At 37.1% G+C, this 25,693-nt stretch overlaps 1 protein-coding gene across 13 annotated transcripts in view; it reads right to left on the reverse strand.

Annotated features, from left to right (window-relative positions):
* The window catches only part of bnc2 (basonuclin zinc finger protein 2), a 319,299-nt gene that overhangs the window by 74,685 nt on the left and 218,921 nt on the right, over positions 1 to 25,693 (reverse strand). The window lies entirely within an intron of this gene.

Consider the following 25,693-nt stretch of genomic DNA (forward strand, 5'->3'; position numbering starts at 1 on the left):
CCTACCATGTGAACTCAAGCTCACCTCTGAAAGCTTTTAGTGGCTAAACATCTCACAGAGACACTGGGACATGACGATGATGTCTGACACACACTGAATTAAAGTGTGTGTGTGTGTGTGTGTGTGTGTGTGTGTGTGTGTGTGTGTGTGTGTGTTCACATGTACAGGAGGAGAACCTTTCACTTCCTTTCTGTATATATTTCAAGCTAAGTGATTGTTTGTTTTACTTATTAGAATCAAATTTAATTTCCAAAACATATTTCAAATGTAGGGCGGCACGGTGGTGTAGTGGTTAGCGCTGTCGCCTCACAGCAAGAAGGTCCGGGTTCGAGCCCCGTGGCCGGCGAGGGCCTTTCTGTGTGGAGTTTGCATGTTCTCCCCGTGTCCGCATGGGTTTCCTCCGGGTGCTCCGGTTTCCCCCACAGTCCAAAGACATGCAGGTTAGGTTAACTGGTGACTCTAAATTGAGCGTAGGTGTGAATGTGAGTGTGAATGGTTGTCTGTGTCTATGTGTCAGCCCTGTGATGACCTGGCGACTTGTCCAGGGTGTACCCCGCCTTTCACCCGTAGTCAGCTGGGATAGGAAACCTTTATTTTTGCTAAGAGTTTATGTGTTAAGTGTGTACATGTGTCTAGTACACACTGTTGTATTAAGAAGAAAAAATAAATAAAAGGTTCTTCAAAGAGTTCATCAAAGAGTTCCATCCAGCTGAAATCTGCTCCAAGAAGAACCTCTTAGGAACCTTTGTATTAAAGTCTACAGTTCAAACTCCAAATTATTGCTCAGTATTTTCTTCTTACCACCTCGAACCTGTTGGGAGTTTCACAATCATTTACATCCTTCAGACATCAAGGTTCTTTAAAGGTGGAGCAGATAATTAAGGGTTCTTAGCTTCCAAAAAAGGTTCTAGTAGAAATATTTGAAACCTTGCTTGTATGGTTCTCTCAACTGAACAAGCAAAGAACATTTAAGAGTGTTTCGAATATTCTGAATTAAGAAGAAGAAAAAAGACGATGAAGAAAGAAAGAAAGAAAGAAAGAAAGAAAGAAAGAAAGAAAGAAAGAAAGAAAGAAAGAAAGAAGTACAAAGAAATAAGAAGACAATGATGAGGAAAGAAAGAAAAAGAAAGGAAGAATTTGTAGAAAAATGAGAACAGAACTCTGGAGAAGAATCACGACTGTTTCTCCTGCTGATTTCTTGATGAAGTTGTAGGAAGTTAGTGTCGTACTGTTTACTGAGATTTACACTTCATTTATATTTTAATAAATGCTTCGTATCTTACTTCAGAAAGTAACAGAACATTTTAGATAAAATCCATAATGGTGGTTTCGATTTTACTGTGGAAACAGTACAGGTTCTCATAAAGAACATGGTACTGCTTTTTTTAAATATATATATTCAGAAAGTTTCATCACAGCGTTTATGAAGATCTCTTTTCTGTGCACATTTTTTTTCCCCATGTGCTGAGACTTCAGTCCCTCTCCCAGCCTCATGTCTCGAGTTGCCTGAATTCCGTCTCATTTTGGGAATCATTAGAGAGAGAGAGAGAGAGAGAGAGAGAGAGAGAGAAACCCCGGCTGGTTTGCGTGCTGTGTAAATCTGGCCTCGTCCCATTTCTGCGGTTTTGGTGAAAATGACTGGCTTGTGTTTGTAACACACTCGCAGATCGGAGGCCTGATTGCAGCTGTTTCTGCAGGCCACAGTGCGGCGGATAATCAAAGCCACTCTACTGTATACACACACACACACACACACACACACACACACACACACACACACACACGTAAATATACAGAACACACATTTCTGCCACTTCTTACTCCTTGTGTGTACTGATTCTGTTATTGGGACGAAGCTGAAACACACTGTTAACATTTACACACTTTAATTTATATCTTTAAAAATGTGTATGTAGTAAAATGTGTATTTGTAAGCTGTGTGTGTGTGTGTGTGTGTGTAATGGTGGTTTACTGTGTTTATTTAGTGTCTGTCATGATGCTATTAAAGCTGTTTGTTTATCTCGAGCCTTCCGCCCTGTTTTCGCTCGTGTTAGCTAAACGCAGCATTCGGCCGCTCTTGTGGTCAAGAAAGAAAGAAAAAACAATCACTATCTGTCATTACAATAGTATGGACTGTGAAACACACACACACACACACACACACACACACACACACACACACACACACACACACACACACAAATATCAAACACAAAGTCATTTCCATGGACTGACATGTTGGTTAACGTCACTGTAATGAAGCGATTAGAAGCAAAGCCATGTTTTTTTTTTAAACAAACTAGCGCAGCATCGCTAACGAGACGGCCTGTTAACGAGCAGTGAAAGTTCATTAGCACTAAAGATTCGCCATCAGGGTCTGAAACACTGACGCTAACCTTTATTAATAACTATGACGGCTGTTACAGACGGTAGCTGCTGCCGTGTCTTGATGCTACTTTATGATGCAGAGTTAGCAGATCCTGAAACCAGGGATGCTTTTATATCAGTTTATTTCCCTCAGTGTTTTCCGCAGCATGCTGTAAAGGAGCAAAAGTCACACATTTTTTTTCTTTTGAACATGTATTCTCAACTATCCCTTTTTTATTCCACTCTATCCTGCATGTTTTTTGGTCTAGAAAATAATAAAATTTTGTTTTGGGAACAAAATGGTCTAAATAAAGGAGCTGGAAAACTACAAATTAATATTGAAAAGTTAAAGAAATGGCAGCATGGCATTCTAACAAAAAAAGAACAGAAAGTGAAGTTGAAAGTTGTTTAAAAAAACAAAAAAATCATTTTTACTGAAAGTTTGTTTTGAGCAGAACACAAAAAATGTAAATTGTTCTAAATAAAGGAGCTGATGACTTAAAATTTATGTTAATTCTTAACCAACAGAAAGCAAGATAGTGTTGAGAGTGAGTGAAGACTGTGTGTGTGTGTGTGTGTGTGTGTGTGTGTGTGTGTGTGTGTGTGTGTGTGTGTGTGTGTGTGTGAGAGAGAGAGAGACAATGAGAGTGAATGAAAAGCCTAAGAGTGAGACAGTGTTTAGTGAGACAGAGAAAATGAGACAGAGAAAGTGAGTGTTGAGAGAGAGAGAGAGAGAGAGAGAGAGAGAGAGAGAGAGAGAGAGTTGAGAGGAGGACGTTTCTACAGCTGATTCTCTGAGAGACAGATAAATATTTAAAACAAAGAGAAATATAATTTAACCCGAGGCTAAAACACACACACACACACACACACACACACAGAGTGGAGCATGGTGTCCCGTCGTTGGCCCTGTGAGACGTTCCCTCACTGAGCAGAAGAAATGTGTGTTCCGTGTGTTGAGGAAAGAATGAGAGAAGACAGGCGAGGTAAAAAAGACGGAGATGAGGTGAGCCTTAACGGCAGCCATATTGGAAACAGGTGACAAATAAAAGCGCTATGAAGGCAGTCTTTGTCCTCCACCACTCTCATCTGTCCTCCCAGAACACTAACATACGTTAACACACACCGGCTATGCCAACGTCACAAATCACAAACAAACCATTTAGCAGAGGCTGGAGTCATGATTAGCGGTAGCACTAGCGGTTAGCGTGATGATGATGATAATGACCTTATTTATATGCCACATTTTATACGTTAAGAATGCAGCCTGTGTGTGTGTGTGTGTGTGTGTGTGTGTGTGTGTGTGTGTGTGTGTGTGTGTGTGTGTGTATCAGGTCCCTTTCACACACACAGATCAGCAGCTCGCGCTACGCTAATGGGAACCAAATGGGCCATGAGTCTCCTGTGAATAACGCTGAAAGATGGAACCATGTGTTCTTATACAGACGCCTGAGGTCCACCTGTCTCACTCTCTACTTGTATTTCTCTCTATTTATCTGTCTCTTTCCCTCCTGGTTCTTTCTCTGTCACTCTCTCATCTGTCTCTCCATATACGTCTTTCATTCTATATCTGTCTCTCTCCTTTTATTTGTTTCACTCTCACTATATCTTCCTGTCTTCCTCTCTCTCTCTCTCTCTCTCTCTCTCCCTACCTGTTGCTCTCTTTGTGTTTCTCTCTAAATCTGTCTGTCTCTATATTTCTGTCTACTATTATGCTACTAGGATATTTAATTTTGAATTTTTTTCTCCTCTGGTTTTTTTTTTTTTGAAATTGTACTTCACAGTTGGAGCTCAGTTAAATCAAATATAATTAAATATTTTAATTCAATAATTTAATTATGCAGGTCACTGATTTTAGAGGCATTTTAGTGGTTATCATGGTGTGGCTTCGCCAAATCACCTGCTTTATTTTTCACTACATTTCTGGACTTTACAGTTTTAAAAGAAGATTAAAAAGAGGAAAAGAGTTTTCTCTCACTCTCGTTCTAACCTGACCCAGAGTTTCTGTTGCTCTAAGTGAGAAAATGAAGTGTGTTTATTTTGTCAGATTGACAAAGAAAAGCTGGAGATTAGACACTCAGTACTCATGACCATATTGCTCAACATTTTCTCTCTCTCTCTCTCTCTCTCTCTCTCTCTCTCACTCACTGGGGTGTCATGTACTGTTACACAGAGCATCTGGCAGTCGGAGTTCAGTAAAGGAAAAGTTTGGCCAAAAATCAAATGTACCATTTTACTGCAGTTGTAGTTGATCAGCTGAACTCCATAGCTATTATAGCTACCAGTTTAGCATCATGTTTTTCTCCAAACATCATTGATCATGTAACGGATTTCAGCCAAGAGAAAAATATTTATCACAAATTCCCATGAGTTTGAACAATGACTGCTGCCAGCCAACCAAGGAATAAGAATGCTAAATACACTGTTTGTCGTGATAAATGTGTACAACTGACAAACCACTTTTGCTAGGCAACTGGGAAAACCTTACATTGTGACAAATACATACCGTACACGTTTGCACAATGATTGTTGCGAGGCAGCTGGGGAATAAAGACACTAAACAAATTGTACATTGTGATAAATTCATATAACTTTACATCACAAACTGATTTTTAGTCCATGACCTTTTGAACCAGTATCCCATAAATGTCATAAATGTAAACAAACCACTGTTGCTAGGTAACTGAGGAACATGGACACTAAGCAAACGTTATGTTGCGATAAATTCATACAAGTTGAACAACGATTGTTGCTAGGCAACCAGGGAATATGGACGCTTAGCAAACCTTATATTCTGGCCTTAAATTTATAAATGTGTATTAAATAATAAGAGAATTCTCCTTTATAAGCAAATGCAAGGATACAGATGTTGTACAGGTCTTGTTTGTGCGTACATATTACTTTAACTGTGATGTTAGTCAGCATACAATGAATTTATTTTTTTTTACGGTTATCACTGTTTTGTTGTTGTTGTTGTTGTTTTAAGCATGATGTGTGTGCGGGCTGACCCACCAGTCATTATGGTGGAATTGAATAATGTAACGTATCAAGATTCTCTCACTGTCAGGTTAGAATATATCTTTAAACATTGACCTTCCTCACACACACACACCCTGTTTATACACACACACACACACACACACACACACACACACACACACACACACACACACACACACACACACACAACGTGGCTCCCAGAGTGTCTTTCGCGACCTGGAGTTGTCCACAGAGGCCTGTCCACCATCTGGTGGAGGAATTCACCGCTCCAGACAAAAGGATTGGCAGAAAACTCGCTTTGTCTGAAACCTTGCTGTTATAAAACACCTGGACGAAATCAGCAGGTGATGAGAGAGCAGTGTATGTGAGAGAGAGAGAGAGAGAGAGAGAGAGAGAGAGAGAGAGAGAGAGAGAGAGAGATCTATAGCACTTTGAAGTGTCCTTAAGCTCCCTTCATCCCCCTCAACAAACATCTCTACATGCAGTAACTCTGACCTGATTTGGATGTTAAAATCTATGTTGCTTCATTTGTTCTTGTGACAGAAAACATTAATTAAAAATATCACTCTTAGCACAAAACTAAATATCATGATACCTATTATATGTGTCCAAAAAGTATCGTGATGTGAAATTTATATTTTAATAAAAATATATAGTAATAAGTTCAATTTACATAGTGCCTTTCTCACACCCAAGGTCACTTTACAATTAGCAAAAAAAAAAAGTCCACCAAAAGAGGATCAGGATGTAATTTCAATGACATTGCTATCCACAGTCCCACAAAAAGGCGCACAAACTAATGTCCCACACTGCCTGCACAGCTGTCGCAATTTCACTGGGCAACGTCACTTGGACCACCATGCCATGGATCCACGAAGTGAGCACAGAAGCACCACCACACAGAGCACTGGTATGTCCCAAACCACCTGTGTAGCCACTGCAACGCCACCAGGCAAGATTGCTCAGAACACCGCACCAGGCACAGAAACATCGCTGCACAGAGCGCTGGACAACCCCGATATAAAAAGAGTAATGAGTCCACTGCAGTCCATAGTGAAGAGCACAGACATTATCCATGGTGGACCAAGGCCTGAAGGAAACCAACGCTCAAAACTTGGTCTGGAGCTACACCACAACCGGCGGAAAAAACATTCAAACAAAAAAGAAAGAAAGAAAGAAAGAAAGAAAGAAAGAAAGAAAGAAAGAAAGAAAGAAAGAAAGAAAGAAAGAAAGAAAGAAAGAAAGAAAGCACAACTTTATTCATCACACGCTTGTGAAATTTCCTCTCTGCATTTAACCCATCTGAAGCAGTGAACACACACATGCACACATGTGAGCAATGAGCACACACACACAGCAGTGGGTAGCCATGCTAACAGCACCCGGGGAGCAGCGCCGGGGAGCATCCCATATTAACCTAACCGCATGTCTTTGGACTGTGGGGGAAACCGGAGCACCCGGAGGAAACCCACGCGGACACGGGGAGAACATGCAAACTCTGCACAGAAAGGCCCTCGCCGGCCCCGGGGCTCGAACCCAGAACCTTCTTGCTGTGAGGCGACCGTGCGAACCACTACACCACCGTGCCACCCATAAAAACACTCAAACAAAGAACAAACATCAAACTATACAAGCACAAAAAGAAAAACAAAGGAGGGAAAAGAAAAATAAAAAGCTCAGGTGAGAAGTGGCAGCCAAAATGCACACAGCGTACTTTCAACCGGAAATGGGAGAAACGGGATTTTCACCATATCAGCTACCGTATAAAGTGGTTAGATTTTGTTCGTTTCCCAACAAATGAAAAGGTACATATTCAAATACAACAAATATCATACAACATATTCAGTATTGTCAGACAACTGGGAAATACGGATACCAAGCAAACATTACATCATGACAAATTCGTATGAGTTTGAACTCTAAGCAAATCTTGCAAAGTGACAGGTTTGTACATATGTCCAAACCAAAGTGACATGATTAGATGTTATACAATATTGAACAAATTAAAATAATTAGATCAGAAAAGTTACAGAAGGTAACTCCGCCCATAACATAATGTGTCATGGGAATGTCTTACAAATTTGCACGTGGGACAGTGTGAAACTGAACACATTAACTTTTACACAGACTGTAAAGAAACAGTGACAGTTGAAATGAGACAAAGTTGTTGGGAACGTCAGAGTTTACCTCAGATGTGTCTGTAAACTATTCATTAAAAAAAAAAAAACTCTATAGACCTGAAATTATGCTGTAATGATACTTAATGACGAAGGTTAAGCAGAATAGAAAAAAATCCACATGTTGGCAAACAAAGCAATCAGAAAATTTGAGAACCATGACTAAAAGTGTGTGTGGAATCTTCTGTAAAACACAACAGCACATAGAATTAGCAGGAACAATTCTCAATAAGGTTTTGAGTGGCTCGTTTTGACTCAAGTGGAACAGAAGGCTTCATTCTCCGAGCTGTCACAGGACTTGGTTTGATCTCCGTCAGAAGGAGCTTTGAGGAAAGAACTACAGGGTCTCAGCGGCCCAGGAAACAAAATGCTGCTCACGTCCTGCATCTCGTCAGTGTCCGGCTCTGAAACCCCTGTAGTGTCTCTCTCTCTCTCTCTCTCTCTCTCTCTGACATGCAGCACTGGACATATGTGCCCCTACGTGTCGGCCATGTTAAACATGCTAGCACTGTGCCGTAGCGCACCGTAGCACTGATGCTAATTAGCCCTTATGTTCTGTTCAGGGCAAAAAAAAAAGATCAGTTTAAAAAAATTTCCAACACAGACTTTAATGCACTCGGCTCAGTTTCTCTAATTAACATGAACAAGTTTTTTTTTACCTTTACATAAAATACTCAGGATGTCTTCAGGGATCCTGGAGTTTAATTTAATACTCTAAGATTTTCCATGTCACTTCAAACATAACTGAAGACCAAATTTGAATCTGTTAATGTTTAATCCAAGACAAAAATGTTCTTTTCAAGTAAAAACGGCTCAAATATACACACATTTGTTTAGTGCTTTTAATTATTATTCAAACAAATATAAGATTTTTTCAATTATCTTATTATCCTAAGTTTAATTATTTATTTAAAGTATAAATAATAAAACAAAAATATTAACTCTTTCAGTTCAAAAAATACACTACACACACACACACACACAAAATCTGTTGCTCTTTTTCTATAGGTAATATTTATAGATTTTAAATATTATATAAAAAGGAAAATGGTAAAGGAATAGAAGAATTAGTGTAAGTTCTGTCCCCAAAACCAGAAAAATACTTTAAAATTTTCTTGAATTTATTTAAGCATATTTTAATAGTACGGACAATGAAATAAGATTTTTTTTTGAAAGAAAGAAAGAAAGAAAGAAAGAAAGAAAGAAAGAAAGAAAGAAAGAAAATTGGGCTAAATTTATAATATTCTTCATTTTGCATACAGTTATATTTATAATCAATGATCTCATCTCATCTCATTATCTGTAGCCGCTTTATCCTGTTCTACAGGGTCGCAGGCGAGCTGGATCCTATCCCAGCTGACTACGGGTGAAAGGCGGGGTTCACCCTGGACAAGTCGCCAGGTCATCACAGGGCTGACACATAGACACAGACAACCATTCACACTCACATTCACACCTATGCTCAATTTAGAGTCACCAGTTAACCTAACCTGCATGTCTTTGGACTGTGGGGGAAACCGGAGCACCCGGAGGAAACCCATGCGGACACGGGGAGAACATGCAAACTCCGCACAGAAAGGCCCTCGCTGGCCCCGGGGCTCGAACCCGGACCTTCTTGCTGTGAGGCGACAGCGCTAACCACTACACCACCGTGCCGCCCCATAATCAATGATAAAACAAGATAATAAGATTTTATATATAAACCTCATGTCTGATCGTCCCAGACGACGAAAGTCTGTGCAAGGACGAGTAAAATTTTAATAATAAATGTCCCATTGGACGACAAAAGTTAGTGCTGGCAACCTAAGCAACACAGGCGCTAAGAGAGCAGGGAACCAGTCTAAAGTAGCTCGTCTCGTTTCACAGGAAATGCATTAAAAAGTTTTATTCATCAACATGACAATATATAAAAGTACAAAAATATTTTGAGGAAATCATTCAAATTTCCTTGTTTTTGGTTATAATTCATCGAAGTATTCGAATGTACTGAAAAAGCTCGGCTCAGAGAGGTCCACGTAATTACAGTGATTGGCTCAGGGCGACGAGGGTCAAGGACATCGTGTGCCAGCAGCGCAGTTGAAGCAGGCAGGTGTCAAACTTGGAACTTTTATATCACGATTGGAGTTAATAATAAACTATATCACTGAATAATGTTCCTTACCTCTAACCAGTATATATATTATGATTTTTTAAATTGTTTTTGATGGTTTCATATATTTCGTAATGATATCATTTTTATTTTCTAAATATTTATCAACATACCGCCATTGTGGCACGGGAGCCTGTGATTGGTGGACAGCCGACAAAGGGTGTCTCCCATTGGTTGTAAATCATGGCATAAAAATTGTAAACACATACAGGACCTGCTGATTGGCTGTTCACATACTGAAGCTAAGCGGAGATGTTCGGCATCTGTTGCTGTTGTCTGAAGAAAACTACAGCTAAAAAAGCTCTACTACCAGATTACTTGGACAATCTTAGTCAGAAAGAAGTGAAGGATAGATATACGCAGAAATCAGAGTTTATTAGCGGTTATGATCCATACAAAATTCCTCAAAACAACTGGAGTGACGGTGCAGATTTGTGGGCCTAGCATTAGCATTAGCTACATGTTGGAATATACATTCTTTTTCCCAAAAAGTTCCGACACTGAAGAACAGTTTTAAAAAAATACAGAAGCAAGAAAACCTTCTTTGTGTAAAGACTTTTTCCCGACATCAGCTTTTGGGAACAGAATGTTGTGAAAGCCAAAGCATTTACTCTCAAAGGGCTTTGACTTGAACTGTGGGCTGGATCTTATTCCCACCCATCCATGTCTCATCAACCCCAAGGACATGTAGTTACAGAGCTATCTGCACTCTGTCATTTATACAGTGATGCTTATTATTCTTAAAACAATATCTGGAGTGTTATTATTTGTAAAATAACAAAATATATTGCTCTAAACTTTCAAATAATATTGTAAGATTTTATTTTAATTTTATCTAATAGTGGTCGGTACAATAATTACAAACACTAACAGAATCAGCGCATTCCAGTTGTAGCTGTAGTCATCTAGTAACGAAAATCATTCTTGTAACAATAATTTCAATAAACGGTTAATGTTCAGTTTCCTTTTCATTTATTCTTGATTCAAAGACACAGCTGAGTCACACAGGCTGATCAGTGTGTAACGGACAATAACGATTTTATCCAAAATAGTTTTTCTTGTCTGAGTCGATTTATTTCCATTTCACATGTGTGCAGCTGTTGTAAAGTTCAGTGTGTGTGTGTGTGTGTGTGTGTGTGTGTGTGTGTGTGTGTGTGTGTAGAACTCTCTCAAACTGTAGGTTCATTTCTACACTCTGGTTCCACGGTGACATTTTGCACAGGACTGTGTTCCTTTGATAACAGATACAAAGCTCCAACATTATTATTATTATTATTCAAAATTCTCCACAGCTTAATATACCCTAAATTATTAATTCCTCTGCTACTAGAACTTTTCTTTCTGAATGTGTCTGCATATACTGGTGTTATGGTTTTGTGGATTTATGATAATTATGCTGCTTCACCTACATTAAAAAAAAAAATCAACTGCATTCTGTCCTCTCCAAAATAAAATAAAGCTCTGGACAAGCGGAATTGGTTTTCAGGCGAGTATGTTTTGGGTGTTGCTCGCCCAGTGGGCAAGTAAGGCTGGGAGATTTTTTTCGAGGACTATATAAATATATATAAAAGCCTTATTTCTAGATGGTAAGAATAAATTTGAACTTAATATTGTATTAATTATCTTTATTTGGTTCAAAGGTCTAGAAAAAAGGGAAATATTTAATCATCATGCCACAATGAAGAATATTGGTAAATAAGTAAATTAATAAAGTAAATTATATAAATTTGTCTTCATATTTTCATTGCTATTATTTGCTGCACTGAATAAAATTAAAATAATTACAAGAACATTATTTTCATCTTCCAAATGATCATGTATGTTAAAATAATAATGATAATTACTAAATAATGAATAAATAATAATTAAAAAATTTCAATAAAACGATTCCAGACAGAACAATTCACCATAGTTTTTCTACCTAAACCAGAAAAAAATCTTTCTTTCTTTACTCTTTTTTCTGCACTGCATTAAAAGTAATTTTGAAAAATCTGCTTCCATGCTATCAAAATAAGTGTACATTGTTAATAGTTTATTTTATTGAAATAAAATAAATGAGAAAAAATATAATATTCTTTTTCCCCAACTATATAATGAAGCAAATTAGTTTAAAATATTATATGAAGAAATCTGTACTTTTTATTATATACCTTTGAGCTTATGAGACATTTATACTTGCTTTTTTTGTAATTAAAATGAAACTTCCATCCTCTCCGCTAATCATGCTGTCACTCGGACCATTGTGGATAAATTAGTGAGCGGAATGTCAGGAGGTCGGCTCTTGAAACAGACCTGTACACGGTCAACACGCAGAACTAATTTTCCTTCAAAAACTCCAGTAACTCGACTCTTGTTCAGGTTCCGCTAACAGCTAATCACTTATAAAGCTTCAATTACTGTGAGACTCAAACCAGACACAGATCCTCATTCATTCTCTCTCTCTCTCTCTCTCACACACACACACATACACACACATAGCACAAAAGTCACTTGTTAGCATCGTTGTCATCCTCTCACCAACCAAGCATTAGCAATTAGGTGTTATTATTAGTTTATAAAAAAAGAATATTTTTATACTAACACTCCAAAACATCCTTAAAAGGATTCTGGCTATAAGTAATGCTAGCATACAAGCTAGCAAAGTGCTAACACACAGTGCTTCCACTTCCACCCAAAATTAATGCTAAACCTGCTTAATGTTTGCATTACATTAAATAGCACTGGAAAGAACACTCATTACTATAATTTGTGCCACACATTAGCAAAGCACACATGCACACAGACACGGTACCACTGTGCTAGCTCATATGTTAGCATTACCTGAAGCTGGGATCGTGTTTTACTACTACTAATACTAAGAATGCAAAATACTCATACTACTAGAAGTAATCAAACTAGCATAACACCAAAAGACCAACCAAAATTCTCCATACAGCTTCAATAAAATGCTAATTTGTATTGTGCTAACACAAAATTAGCCTTGAATTTTAAGAAAGGTGTTAATCCAAAGAGAGTTACTTCTGAAATATTTCCAAAGTGCTACCACAAAACTAAAATACAAACCTGATGAATGCTAAGGTTGAAGTAAGTGTACCACTACATTTGCTACTGTCAAAAGATGCTCACTCTGGAATATTTGTAATGCTAATAACCTGACTAGCATGCTAATCTGAATACTGATAGTGCTAAAATAAACTGAGTTAACCATATTCAGACTGAAGGTGTGTGTGTTTGTGTAAAAAAAAAAAAAAAAGAGCTGGTGTATGTGTGTGTGTGTGTCACAGCTGAAGCATCCTGACCGCACTTTGACCCTGACAGTGAGGCAAAAAGTGACACGATGGGACAGAAGAGGCCGTGATGACAGACAGATTGGTCCTGCGAGTGTGTGAGAATTCAGTTCTGCTCACTCACTCACTCACACTCACACACACCATGGCAACATGCTCAGTGTGTGATCTGAGCTCGTGCACACAGTTCGTCAAACACACGATAACACACACCGCACACGGCATGAGTCATGATGTAACTCACCACTGTCGTTTACATGAAAAATAATTCACTTTTAAAGTCATAACTTATGTGATAAGACATTTATGATGAGCACCAGAGTGCGATAAGACACCTACTGATAAACACACTGTTGCAAGATACACAATCAGTGTGTGTGTGTGTGTGTGTGTGTTTGTTTACCTGTTTCTGCATTGTAACAGTCGCCTCAACGCTTACAGAAAATAATCCTTCATCATGTTCAACTTCGTTAGACTATACAGATATATGGCGGCAAAAACAGAGACAAACAGAGGGACAAAGAGAGAGAGAGAGAGAGAGAGATGAAAAAGTGGAAGACTCATCCTAGACTTGCCATGACATTACTGCACTGACAATTTTGTGGGTCCCTCCCACTCTTGTGTGTGTGTGTGTGTGTGTGTGTGTGTGTGTGTGTGTGTGTGTGTGTGTAAGAGAGACAGAGAGAGAGAGAGAGAGAGGGGACAGGACGGAGACGAAAGGAAAGTCCATTGTGGTGCTCCCTTTATCAGGCCTTACAAAGTTCACAGATAGAACGGAGGTGAAGAATCTCTCTCTCTCTCTCTCTCTCTCTCTCTCTCTCACACACACACACACACACACACACAATATTTTAAATGAGTCAAGTCAATTTATATGTAAAAAAAAAAATCACAAATTAAATATCTAGGGTGAGGGTTAGATTATTTCGTCTAGCCGAAACAATACAACAGGAATGCATGGCCAATCAGAGAGCAATTTATTCCTTTAAAGATGTAACAGAAGCTGAAGCTAATCTTAATGCAGGACATTTCAAATACATCAGCTGACAGACATTAGCCTGGCTAGTTAACACTAGCTATCTAAACGAGGTAATAAATATTAGTAATTGATTCTTTCTTTTAAGTACTTGATTGAGTTTATTACTTTGTTCTTTGCAGAAATCAGTTCTTGTTTGGTAATCCAGTCATCATTTTTTAGTAATTGATTATTAATTTCAGTAATCACAAATTTTAGCAATCAATGTTTTAAGGAATCACCCGCTTTTTAAATTAATAATTGCTCTTTGTGAATAACTAATAAATTTGTTTTTTCAATCAATTATTTTTTTAAATAAAAAACTTTATCTTTCAGTAATCAATTCTTGCTTAATTCTCTTGTTTGGTATTCGATTTTTGGAATAATCTTTCTTTTGAATAACAGATGTTTGTAATACATTTTCCTTTGAAGTAATTGATTCTTTTTTGGTAATAAATTCATGATTCCGAGTTCAATCCTTATTTTAGCAATAAATTCACCTTGTTCGAAACTGAATCATTTAAAATGACTCCTTCATATCAATTGGTTCATTCAACAAATAATTGATTGAATCAATTTTAGTAAGTGTTTCATAGTTTAAGTTAATAATTCATCTTTTTAGTAAAGTAGTTGGTTTTTAGTAATTGATTCTCTGTTTAGTTTTTCTAAAAACTTTTTAGATGGGAATCAATGAAAAGGGCCACACATGTCTCGCTGATTGTTGCAACACAAAACTTTGATCTTTCTGATGTCACAAACAAAATGGCCGACATATGAATAAGGGAAACTACTAGCTAACTAATGTAATGAACTTGATAATGATGGAAACAAATTCCATGTTAAAAGTCAATGGTACAAAATAAGCAAATATTCAGGGCTGTAACACTCATTTTTCACATCATTATTTGAAAATCAGATTGTCATTGAATACTTACGCTTATGAATTGTCATGTTCTTGCTTATGTTGTATAATAAGGCTATAGTATGTCCTGATGTCAATTTGACAATGAGCAGAAGAAGAAGAAGAGAGGGAAAAGGCTATGGTTAACTACTTTAGTTTGCCAGCTAGCAGTGACCTGAAGAGACCATGCACTTCAAGTGTCCATGGGTGGGTTCGTTCTCCAGCCCGAGCATGTTCAGTCATTAGCACTACAAATTGTGACAGACTTTTTTACTGTCGTACAATCAGACCTACCACACACACACATACACACACAATCTGCATCCCATATTTATAATTTTACCACATCCTAACAATAACACACACAGCACTGGTGCAAAACACACAGCCAGAGCTAATGAATCACACACACACACACACACACACACACACACACACACACACACACACACAGAGAGAGCGTTAAGTACAACCAGCTGTGTGACGGGGGGGCAGACAGAGGCAGAAAGACAGTGTGTGTGTGTGTGTGTGTGTGTGTGTGTGTGTTGAAGGGATACTTTAGTTAAGTATTAATGGTACACAGTGTCTCCTAAGTTCACTGTCTGAAGTTTGCTTCCTGAGTTTTGTGCTTGAAGTTACGATGCTAAAGTCTGTTGTCCAAAATCTTATTCAAAAATAAGCACGCAAACTTGTAATACACTTGGCTAAAAAGATGAAAATAAGCACTGGGCTTACAGACGGGACAGAGTCTCAGAAAACTGCATGCATAAAATAATGAAAATAAAGTGATTGTTGTTGTCCAAGATGCCATCCATTGTAAATAATGTTCAAGTGCTGAGCTATATGGTGAAGTGTGACACGAAGTCCACATTAGCAAAGATTTTGATTACTTGTTAGCGACATTAGCATCCATGCAAATCTCAGCTGTTCATCTACTTTGGCCCAAATGTTCTTCTGAAAAAGAAAGAGTGCGTGTGTGCGTGTGTGTGTCAGAGGCTCATGTGAACTGAGCTATAGAGTAAAGTCTCTCTGGTTTTGCGGTTCTCTGTCCCTCTCAAGCCCCTGGCGGCCATCTTTGTTTTGACAGGGAGCTGCAGTTCCAGAAACTTCTCTCAGATGTGCTGAAGTAAGGGGAAAAACACAACAAGCTCACACACATCGCCTGGCTTGCTCTCGCCCAGAACACATGCACGCACGCACGCACGCATACGCGCACACACACAAAGGAAGCAAACGTGTTCATATCCACTTAACTCTGTGTGTGTGTGTGTGTGTGTGTGTGTGTGTGTGTGTGTGTGTGTGTGTGTGTGTGTGTGCGTGTGTGTGTAGTAAAGGGAATGTATTTGGCTTTCTGGCAGAAAACATTGTTTTAATCGCTGTGATTCGGCCTCGAATACCAATATGTGAGCGTGCGCTGAGTTCCACACACCTCCACATGTGTTAGTGCTTTGTGATATATAGTTTTCAGGCCAAACACACACATGCACAATAGCCGTGAAAAGTAAAAAACATCACACGCACAAGCTTAAATATAGCCTCCAATTTAGCATGTCTGCATTAGAACATTAAACATGTTACACCATAGTGTTGTCGTGCTGTGGATTCTGACTGGTCAGAAGGTGTTGACTAATTTTCTACGACACAATATTGTTTGTGTTGGCACTTGATGCTAAGTGACGTCACAATGTAATTTTAACCGAATGCAGCATTTTATTATTAATTTATCTCCAAATCTGAGGTAAATGTTGACATGCTGGAGAACTCTGTACTGAACAAATGCTAGTTTTGTCAGCGTTTAATGCTAAGTGATGATACAGTAAGGTGAGCAGATTTCTGAGAAGAAAACCAGGGACATTTTCAGTTCAGAGGTGAAAATATCATTCAAACATCTAATGTTTTCATCTTTGTAATAAAAATGGGGGACATCTCTGGTTTTCATATATTTTGATCATGCATTGCATAAAAAGTGGGATTTCCCTCACTGAGTGCACTGTAGGCCGATTCTGCAACTGCTTTAGGTTACCATTAATTAAAGACAATGTGAAAATTTCTGGTATGGGTACACAGTTTAGATTTATAGCTCTTAAATTGTAGGCTAGCTGAAACAGATGTTTTAGACCCATGAAAGTAAATATATTGAATTAATTACCATATATATGCCACTTGTCTTCTTTCTCTTTTGTCCCTTCACCCTTAATTTCTCACTCTCTTCTCCTCCCTGTCCAATCTTTAACACTAAGTACTACACTATTATGTGCCTGAATTGTGTTTATTCAAATTTATCTCAAAACATCGATTAGAATATTAACTTTTCAGGCATAGTGGTATTTCTTTGGAATAGGCAAAGGATACGTTTAATGAATTACACGGCTTTCAGGTAAGAACTTAATGAATATTCAAGGAGGTAATGCTGTATTGGAGGCAATTCTGTATTGAACAAATGTTAGTCATGCTCATGCTTGATGCGAAGTGATATGACAGTATAATTTTAGCTGAATACAATATTTTATTACTAAAGCCCAGTGCACACCTTCCTGATTTCATCAGGGTTTCATGTGTCGGGCGATCAGTTATGAGTATATGGGCCCGATTTGATCGGTTCAAAATTCCCCACACACATTTGCGAGATATCGTACACGTTCAGCCCGAATAGATGGTCATGTGTTCAAGATATCGCGTGATAGTACAGTATATATATATATATATACACACATACATACATTACATACATAGAGAAGTGTTAAATTTTGTATATTAGAATCTCATTCTCATCTCATTATCTCTAGCCGCTTTATCCTGTTCTACAGGGTCGCAGGCGAGCTGGAGCCTATCCCAGCTGACTACGGGCGAAAGGCGGGGTTCACCCTGGACAAGTCGCCAGGTCATCACAGGGCTGACACATAGACACAGACAACCATTCACATTCACACCTACGCTCAATTTAGAGTCACCAGTTAACCTAACCTGCATGTCTTTGGACTGTGGGGGAAACCGGAGCACCCAGAGGAAACCCACGCGGACACGGGGAGAACATGCAAACTCCACACAGAAAGGCCCTCGCCGGCCACGGGGCTCGAACCCGGACCTTCTTGCTGTGAGGCGACAGCGCTAACCACTACACCACCGTGCCGCCCTATATTAGAATCAAAAAGGGATAATAATCCAAACTAGACAAATCAATAATAAGAATTTATTCTAATTTGTTCAGTCATTCTTAAAATTCAACTTGTTCCAGGATTCTGCACAAGCGATTTCTGTACCACTGACAATGCTATAATACTTTACCAGGCATTTTCAAAGCTGACACGGTTACAGCCACAGCCTCTCTTCCTGTTCGCTGTAATCAGGTGAACTAATGTCATAAAGACAGGTGGACGCTTCCCAAAGTGACACAAGTTCTGCAGTCCATGTGTGATCAATCCTGGCACTCCAGCTGGCTGTTTAAAATTATCGTAACCGATGAGATCGTAGTAACAACGCACACACTACCGATTGTGTTGCATATGAGGAGATCGCGTCCAAAAATATCAAGACCAGTTTGATCTGAACCGAGCAACCGAGAACCGATGAAATTGGCTACAAGGTGCCCCCGCACACATTTACGATTCGCAAGCAATTTAATAGGCCCAACAACATCGTAAACGAATCGGGAAGGTGTGCGGTGGGCTTAAGTTATCAACAAATCTGAGGTAAATGTTGACGTTATGGACAATTCTGGATTGAACAAATGTTAGTCGTGTTAGTGCTTGATGCTAAGTGGCATTGCAGTGTGATTTTAGCAGAATGCAGGAATTTGTTCCTAATTTATCTAAAATTGGAGGTAATTGTTGATGTTCCAGACAATTCTGTTTTGAACAAATGTTAATTTTGTTAGCACCTGATGGTAAGTGACAATACATTGTAGTTTTAGCTGAATGCAACATTTTATTTCTAATTTATCAAGTTACGTGAGGTCAATGTTGACGTTCTTGACAACTCTGTATTGAACAAATGTTAGTTGTGTTAGCGCTTGACAGTGAGGCTGCAGTGCAATTTTAGCAGAAAGCAGCATTTTAGTCTTAATTTTTCAAAAAATCTGAGGTAAAGTTGACATTCTGGACAATTCTGTGTTGAACAAATGTTAGTTTTGTTAGTGCTTGATGCTAAGTGATGAGAGTGTAATTTTAGCCAAATGCATTTTATTATCAAATTATGAACAAATGTAAGGTAAAAGATGATGTTCTAGACAATTTTGCCTTGAATAAATGTTAATCGTGTTAGCGCTTGATGCTAAGTGACATTACAGTCTAATTTTAGGTGAATGCAGCATTTTATTTCAAATTTATCAACATATCTGTGGTAAATGTTGACGTTCTGGACAGCTTTTTATTGAACAGTTCTTAGTTGTGTTGGCACTTGATGCTCATTGACAGGACAGTGTAATTTTAGCTGAAGGCGGCATTTTATTCATAATATATTGACAAATTTAAGGTAAATGTTGACGTTCTGGAAAATTCTGTCTTGAAGAAATATTAGTTTTGTTCGTGTTTGATGCTAAGTGATATTACAGGGTAATTTTAGCTGAATGCAGTGTTTTATCATGAATTTATCCTAATATCTGATGTAAATGTTGATTTTCTGGACAATTATTTTCAAGAAATATTAATCGTGTTAGTGCTTGAAGCTAAGTGATGATACAGTGTAATTTTAGTGGAAGGCAGCATTTTATTCATAGTTTATTACCAAATCTGAGGAAAATGTTGATGTTCCGGACAATTCTCTCAAGAACAAATGTTAGTTTGGTTAGTGCTTGATGGTAAGGGATGATACAGTCTAATTTTAGACAAATGCAGCATTTTATTATCAAATAATGAACAAATCTGAGGTAAATGTTGTTGTTCTAGACAATTTGGTTTTGAACAAATGCTAATTGTGTTAGCGTTTGATGCTAAGCGACATAACAGTGTAAGTTTCGCTGAATGCAACATTTTCTGATGAATTTATTGAAAGATCTGAGGCAAATGTTGACGTTCTGCACGGCTCTACATTGAACAATTGTTATTAGTGTTAGTGCTTGACACTAAAAGACATTACTGTGTAATTTTAGCTGAATGCAATATTTTATTACTAATTTATCTACAAATGTGAGGTAATTGTTGACGTTCTGGACATTTCTGTATTGAAAACATGTTATTTGTGTTAGCTCCTGATGCAAAGTGACATTACAGTGTAATTTGAGCTGAATGCAGCATTTTATTCAAAATTTATCTTCAAATCTGAGGTAAAGGTAAATGTTCTGGACAATTCTGTATTGAACAGATGTTAGTTTTTTTAGCGCCTGATGCAAAGTTATGATACAGTGTAATTGTAGCTGAATGCAGCATTTTATTCCTAATTTATCTGCAAATCTGAAGTAAATGTTGACGTTACGGGCAATTCTGCATTAAACAAATGTTAGTTGTGCTAGCACCTGATGTTTAGTGACATTACAGTGTAATTTTAGCCGAATGCAGCATTTTATTCCTAATTTATCTACAAATCTGAGGTAAATGTTAACGTTACGTGCAATTCTGTATTGAAAACATGTAATTTGTGTTCATATCTGATGCTGTGACATTACAGTGTAATTTTAGCTGAATGCAGCATTTTATTCCCATTATCTGCAAATTTGAGGTAAATGTTGACCTTCGGGACAATTTTATATTGAAGAAATGTTAGTTGTGTTAGCACCTGATGCTAAGTGACATTACAGTGTAATTGTAGCCGAATGCAGCATTTTATTCCTAATTTATCTGCAAATTTGAGGTAAATGTTGACCTTCCAGACCATTCTCTATTAAACAAATGTTAGTTGTGTTAGCGCCTGATGCTAAGTTACATTACAGTGTAATTGTAGCTGAATGCAGCATTTTATTCCTAATTTATCTACAAAGCTGAAGTAAATGTTAACATTCTGGACAATTCTGTGCTGAATAAATGTTAGTCATGTTAGCACTTTATGCTAATTGTCATTACAGTGTAATTGTAGCAGAATGCAGCATTTTATTCCTCATTTATCTGCAAATCTGAGGTAAATGTTAACGTTATGGACAATTCTGTATTGAACAAATGTTAGTTTTGTTAGCACCTCTTGCTAAGTGACATTACATTGTAATTTTAGCCAAATTCAGCATTTTATTCCTAAATTTATTGACAGATCTGAGTTAAATGTTGACGTTCTGGACAATTCTGTATTGAACAATTGGTAGCGTTGTTAGTGCCTGATGCAAAGTGATGATACAGTGTAATTTTAGCTGAATGCAGCATTTTATGTCTAATTTATCAAGTTATCTAAGGTAAATGTTGAAATTCTGGACAATTTGGTTTTGAACAGATGTTAGTTTGTTAGAGCCTGATGTTAATTGGCATTCCATTGTAATTTTAGCTGAATGCAGCATTTTATTCCTAATTTATCTGCAAATCTGAGGTAAATGTTGATGTTCTGAACAATTCTGTTTTGAAAAAATGTTATTTGTGTTAGGACCTGATGCTACTAGACATTACAGTGCAATTTTAGCTGAATGCAGCATTTTATTCCTAATTTATCTACAAAGCTGAAATAAATGTTCACATTCTGGACAATTCTGTGCTGAATAAATGTTAGTCGTGTTAGTGCTTTATGCTAATTGACATTACAGTGTAATTGTAGACAAATGCAGAATTTTATTCCAAATTTATCTGAAAATCTGAGGTAAATGTTGGCATTCTGGACAATTCTGTATTGAGCAAAAGTTTACTGTGCTAGTGTCTGATGCTACAGTAAGTGACATTACAGTGCAATTGTAGCTGAACGCAGCATTTTATTCCTAATTTTTCTTCAAATCTGAGGTAAATGTTGACCTTCCAGACCATTCTCTATTAAACAAATGTTAGCTGTGTTAGCGCCTGATGCTTAGTGACATTACAGTGTAATTGTAGCCAAATGCAGCATTTTATTCCTAATTTATCTACAAAGCTGAAGTAAATGTTCACATTCTGGACAATTCTGTGCTGAATAAATGTTAGTCATGTTAGTGCTTTATGCTAATTGGCATTATAGTGTAATTTTAGATTAATGCAGCATTTTATTCCTAATTTATCTGCAAATCTGAGGTAAATGTTGACATTCTGGACAATTCTGTATTGAGCAAAAGTTTACTGTGCTAGTGTCTGATGCTAAGTGACATTACAGTGCAATTGTAGCTGAACGCAGCATTTTATTACTAATTTTTCTTCAAATCTGAGGTAAATGTTGATGTTCTGCACAATTCTGTATTGAATAAATCTTAGTTTTTTTTATTGCCTCATGCTAAGTGGCATTACAGTGTAATTTTAGATGAATGCAGCATTTTATTCTTAATTTATCTGCAAATCTGAGGTAAATGTTGACCTTCTGGACAATTCTGTATTGAATAAATGCTAGTTCTCTTTGCACCTGATGCTTAATGACATTACAGTGTAATTGTAGCCGAATGCAGCATTTTATACCTAATTTATCTAAAAAGCTGAAGTAAATGTTGATGTTCTGGACAAGTCTGTGCTGAATAAATGTTAGTCTTGTTAGCGCTTTATGCTAATTGGCATTATAGTGTAATTTTTAGATGAATGCAGCATTTTATTCCTAATTTATCTGCAAATCTGAGGTAAATGTTGACCTTCCGGACAATTCTGTATTGAAGAAACGTTAGTTCTCTTTGCGCCTGATGCTAAGTGACATTACAGTGTAATTGTAGCCAAATGCAGCATTTTATTCCTAATTTATCTGCAAATCTGAGGTAAATGTTGACCTTCCGGACAATTCTGTATTGAAGAAACGTTAGTTCTCTTTGCGCCTGATGCTAAGTGACATTAAAGTGTAATTGTAGCCGAATGCAGCATTTTATTCCTAATTTATCTACAAATCTGAGGTAAATGTTGACCTTCCAGACCATTTTCTATTAAACAAATGTTAGCTGTGTTAGCGCCTGATGCTTAGTGACATTACAGTGTAATTGTAGCCAAATGCAGAATTTTATTCCTAATTTATCTACAAAGCTGAAGTAAATGTTAACATTCTGGACAATTCTGTGCTGAATAAATGTTAGTCTTGTTAGCACTTAATGCTAATTGGCATTACAGTGTAATTGTAGCCGAATGCAGCATTTTATTCCTAATTTATCTAAAAAGCTGAAGTAAATGTTGACGTTCTGGACAATTCTGTGCTGAATAAATGTTAGTCTTGTTAGCGCTTTATGCTAATTGGCATTATAGTGTAATTTTAGATGAATGCAGCATTTTATTCCTAATTTATCTGCAAATCTGAGGTAAATGTTGACCTTCCAGACAATTCTGTATTGAAGAAATGTTAGTTCTCTTTGCGCCTGATGCTAAGTGACATTACAGTGTAATTGTAGCCGAATGCAGCATTTTATTCCTAATTTATCTAAAAAGCTGAATTAAATGTTGTCGTTCTGGACAATTCTGTGCTCAATAAATGTTAGTCGTGTTAGTGCTTTATGCTAATTTGACATTACAGTGTAATTGTAGACAAATGCAGCATTTTATTCCTAATTTATCTGCAAATCTGAGGTAAATGTTGACATTCTGGTCAATTCTGTATTGAGCAAACGTTTACTGTGCTAGTGTCTGATGTTAAGTGAGATTACAGTGCAATTGTAGCTGAATGCAGCATTTTATTACTAATTTTTCTTCAAATCTGAGGTAAATGTTGACGTTCTGGACAATTCTGTATTGAGCAAAAGTTTACTGTGCTAGTGTCTGATGCTAAGTGACATTACAGTGCAATTGTAGCTGAATGCAGCATTTTATTAATAATTTTTCTTCAAATCTGAGGTAAATGTTGATGTTCTGCACAATTCTGTATTGAATAAATCTTAGTTTTTTTTTATTGCCTCATGCTAAGTGGCATTACAGTGTAATTTTAGATGAATGCAGCATTTTATTCCTAATTTATCTGCAAATCTGAGGTAAATGTTGACCTTCCGGACAATTCTGTATTGAAGAAATGTTAGTTCTCTTTGCGCCTGATGCTAAGTGACATTACAGTGTAATTGTAGCCGAATGCAGCATTTTATTCCTAATTTGTCGAAAAAGCTGAGGTAAATGTTAATGTTCTGAACAATTCTGTATTGAAAAAAATGTTATTTGTGTTAGGACCTGATGCTAAGTGACATTACAGTGCAATTTTAGCTGAATACAGCATTTTATTCCTAATTTATCTACAAAGCTGAAGTAAATGTTGATGTTCTTGACAATTCTGTGCTGAATAAATGTTAGTCATGTTCGCTGTTTATGCTAATTGGCATTACAGTGTAATTTTAGCCAAATGTGGCATTTTATTGTCATTTTATCTACAAATCTGAGGTAAATATTGATGTTCTGGACAATTTTGTATCGATCAAATGTTAGTTTTCTTAGTGACTGATTTTAACTGATGATACAGTGTAATTTTAGCTGAATGCAGCATTTTATTACTAATTTGTCAAGTTATCTGAGGTAAATGTTGACGATCCAGACAATTCTGTATTGACCATATGTTAGTTGTGTTCACGCTTGCTGCTACATGAAATTACAGTGTAATTTTAGCTGAATGCTGCATTTTATTTCTAATTTATCAACAAATCTCAGGTAAATGTTGATATTCTAGACAATTCTGTATTGAACATGTTATTTGTGTTAGCACATGATGCTAAGTGACATTGCACTGTAATTTTAGGTGAATGCGGCATCTTATTTTTCATTCATCAACATATCTGAAGTAAATGTTGAAAATTCTCTATTGAACAAATATTAGTCATGTTCACACTTGATGCTCAGTGACATTACAGTGCAATTTTAGCTGAATTGATCATTTTATTTCTCATTTATCAACATATCTGAGGTAAATGCTGATATTCTGGACAATTATTAACTGAACAAATGTTTGTTTTGTTTTATTTCTTTTAATCCAGTAAACCAAATTAATTATAAAGATTCCAAATTATCTTTAACTCATGATAATAGTGTATGTAAAAAATAAAAACAATATGATATATAAAATCTATTGATTTCTATATACCATATATAAGGCAGATTGATTTTAAAAAACGAAAATGTGCAAAGCTCTTGGCTGTGTGTGTGTGTGTGTGTGTGTGTGTGTGTGTGTGTGTGTGTGTTGGATTGATTTCTTTCCTCCAGCTTCATGTTTTTTGCATGTCCCCCTCATCTCTGTTCCCCCACCCCACCCCCCTGCGCTGACTTTGGCGAGGCATCTGAATAACGAAGGCGGCTCGTTATGAAAAATTCCCGCCGTGTCGAGGCATGATGTTTTTAGCGACGCAGCAGTATTAGCCATGCTAATTGGGCTCTTTGGACTTAGCCAATAGAAACACTAAATTAATTAGTCATGTAGACAAAATGTCCAAAACAGGAACGGCGACATAATTACACCTCCATCTTTTACACACACACACACACACACACACTGCTCTTTTATTTATTTATTCTGATGTTTCATTAATCAGTCTTCATCTGTGTGTGTGTGTGTGTGTGTGTGTGTACACTTCTTTAATTAACACACTTCAATACATTTTTCATCCATCATCACCCTCCTCTCACAATTTTAGCTCTCCTTTTTCTTCTTCCTTTCTTTCTTTTCCCACTTTTTCACCTTATTAATCTTTTTTTATTTCCTGACTTTCTTATTTCATCTTTCTTTTCACCTGTTTTCTTTCTTTTGTGCATTTTTTTCTTTTTCCCTTTCACCATTTTTTTCTTGATCATTCTGTCATTCTTCTTCTTTTTTTCTCACTTGCTCTTTTTT

The sequence above is a fragment of the Neoarius graeffei genome, chromosome 7 (assembly GCF_027579695.1).
Source record: "Neoarius graeffei isolate fNeoGra1 chromosome 7, fNeoGra1.pri, whole genome shotgun sequence".
Classification (NCBI taxonomy): Eukaryota; Metazoa; Chordata; class Actinopteri; order Siluriformes; family Ariidae; genus Neoarius; species Neoarius graeffei.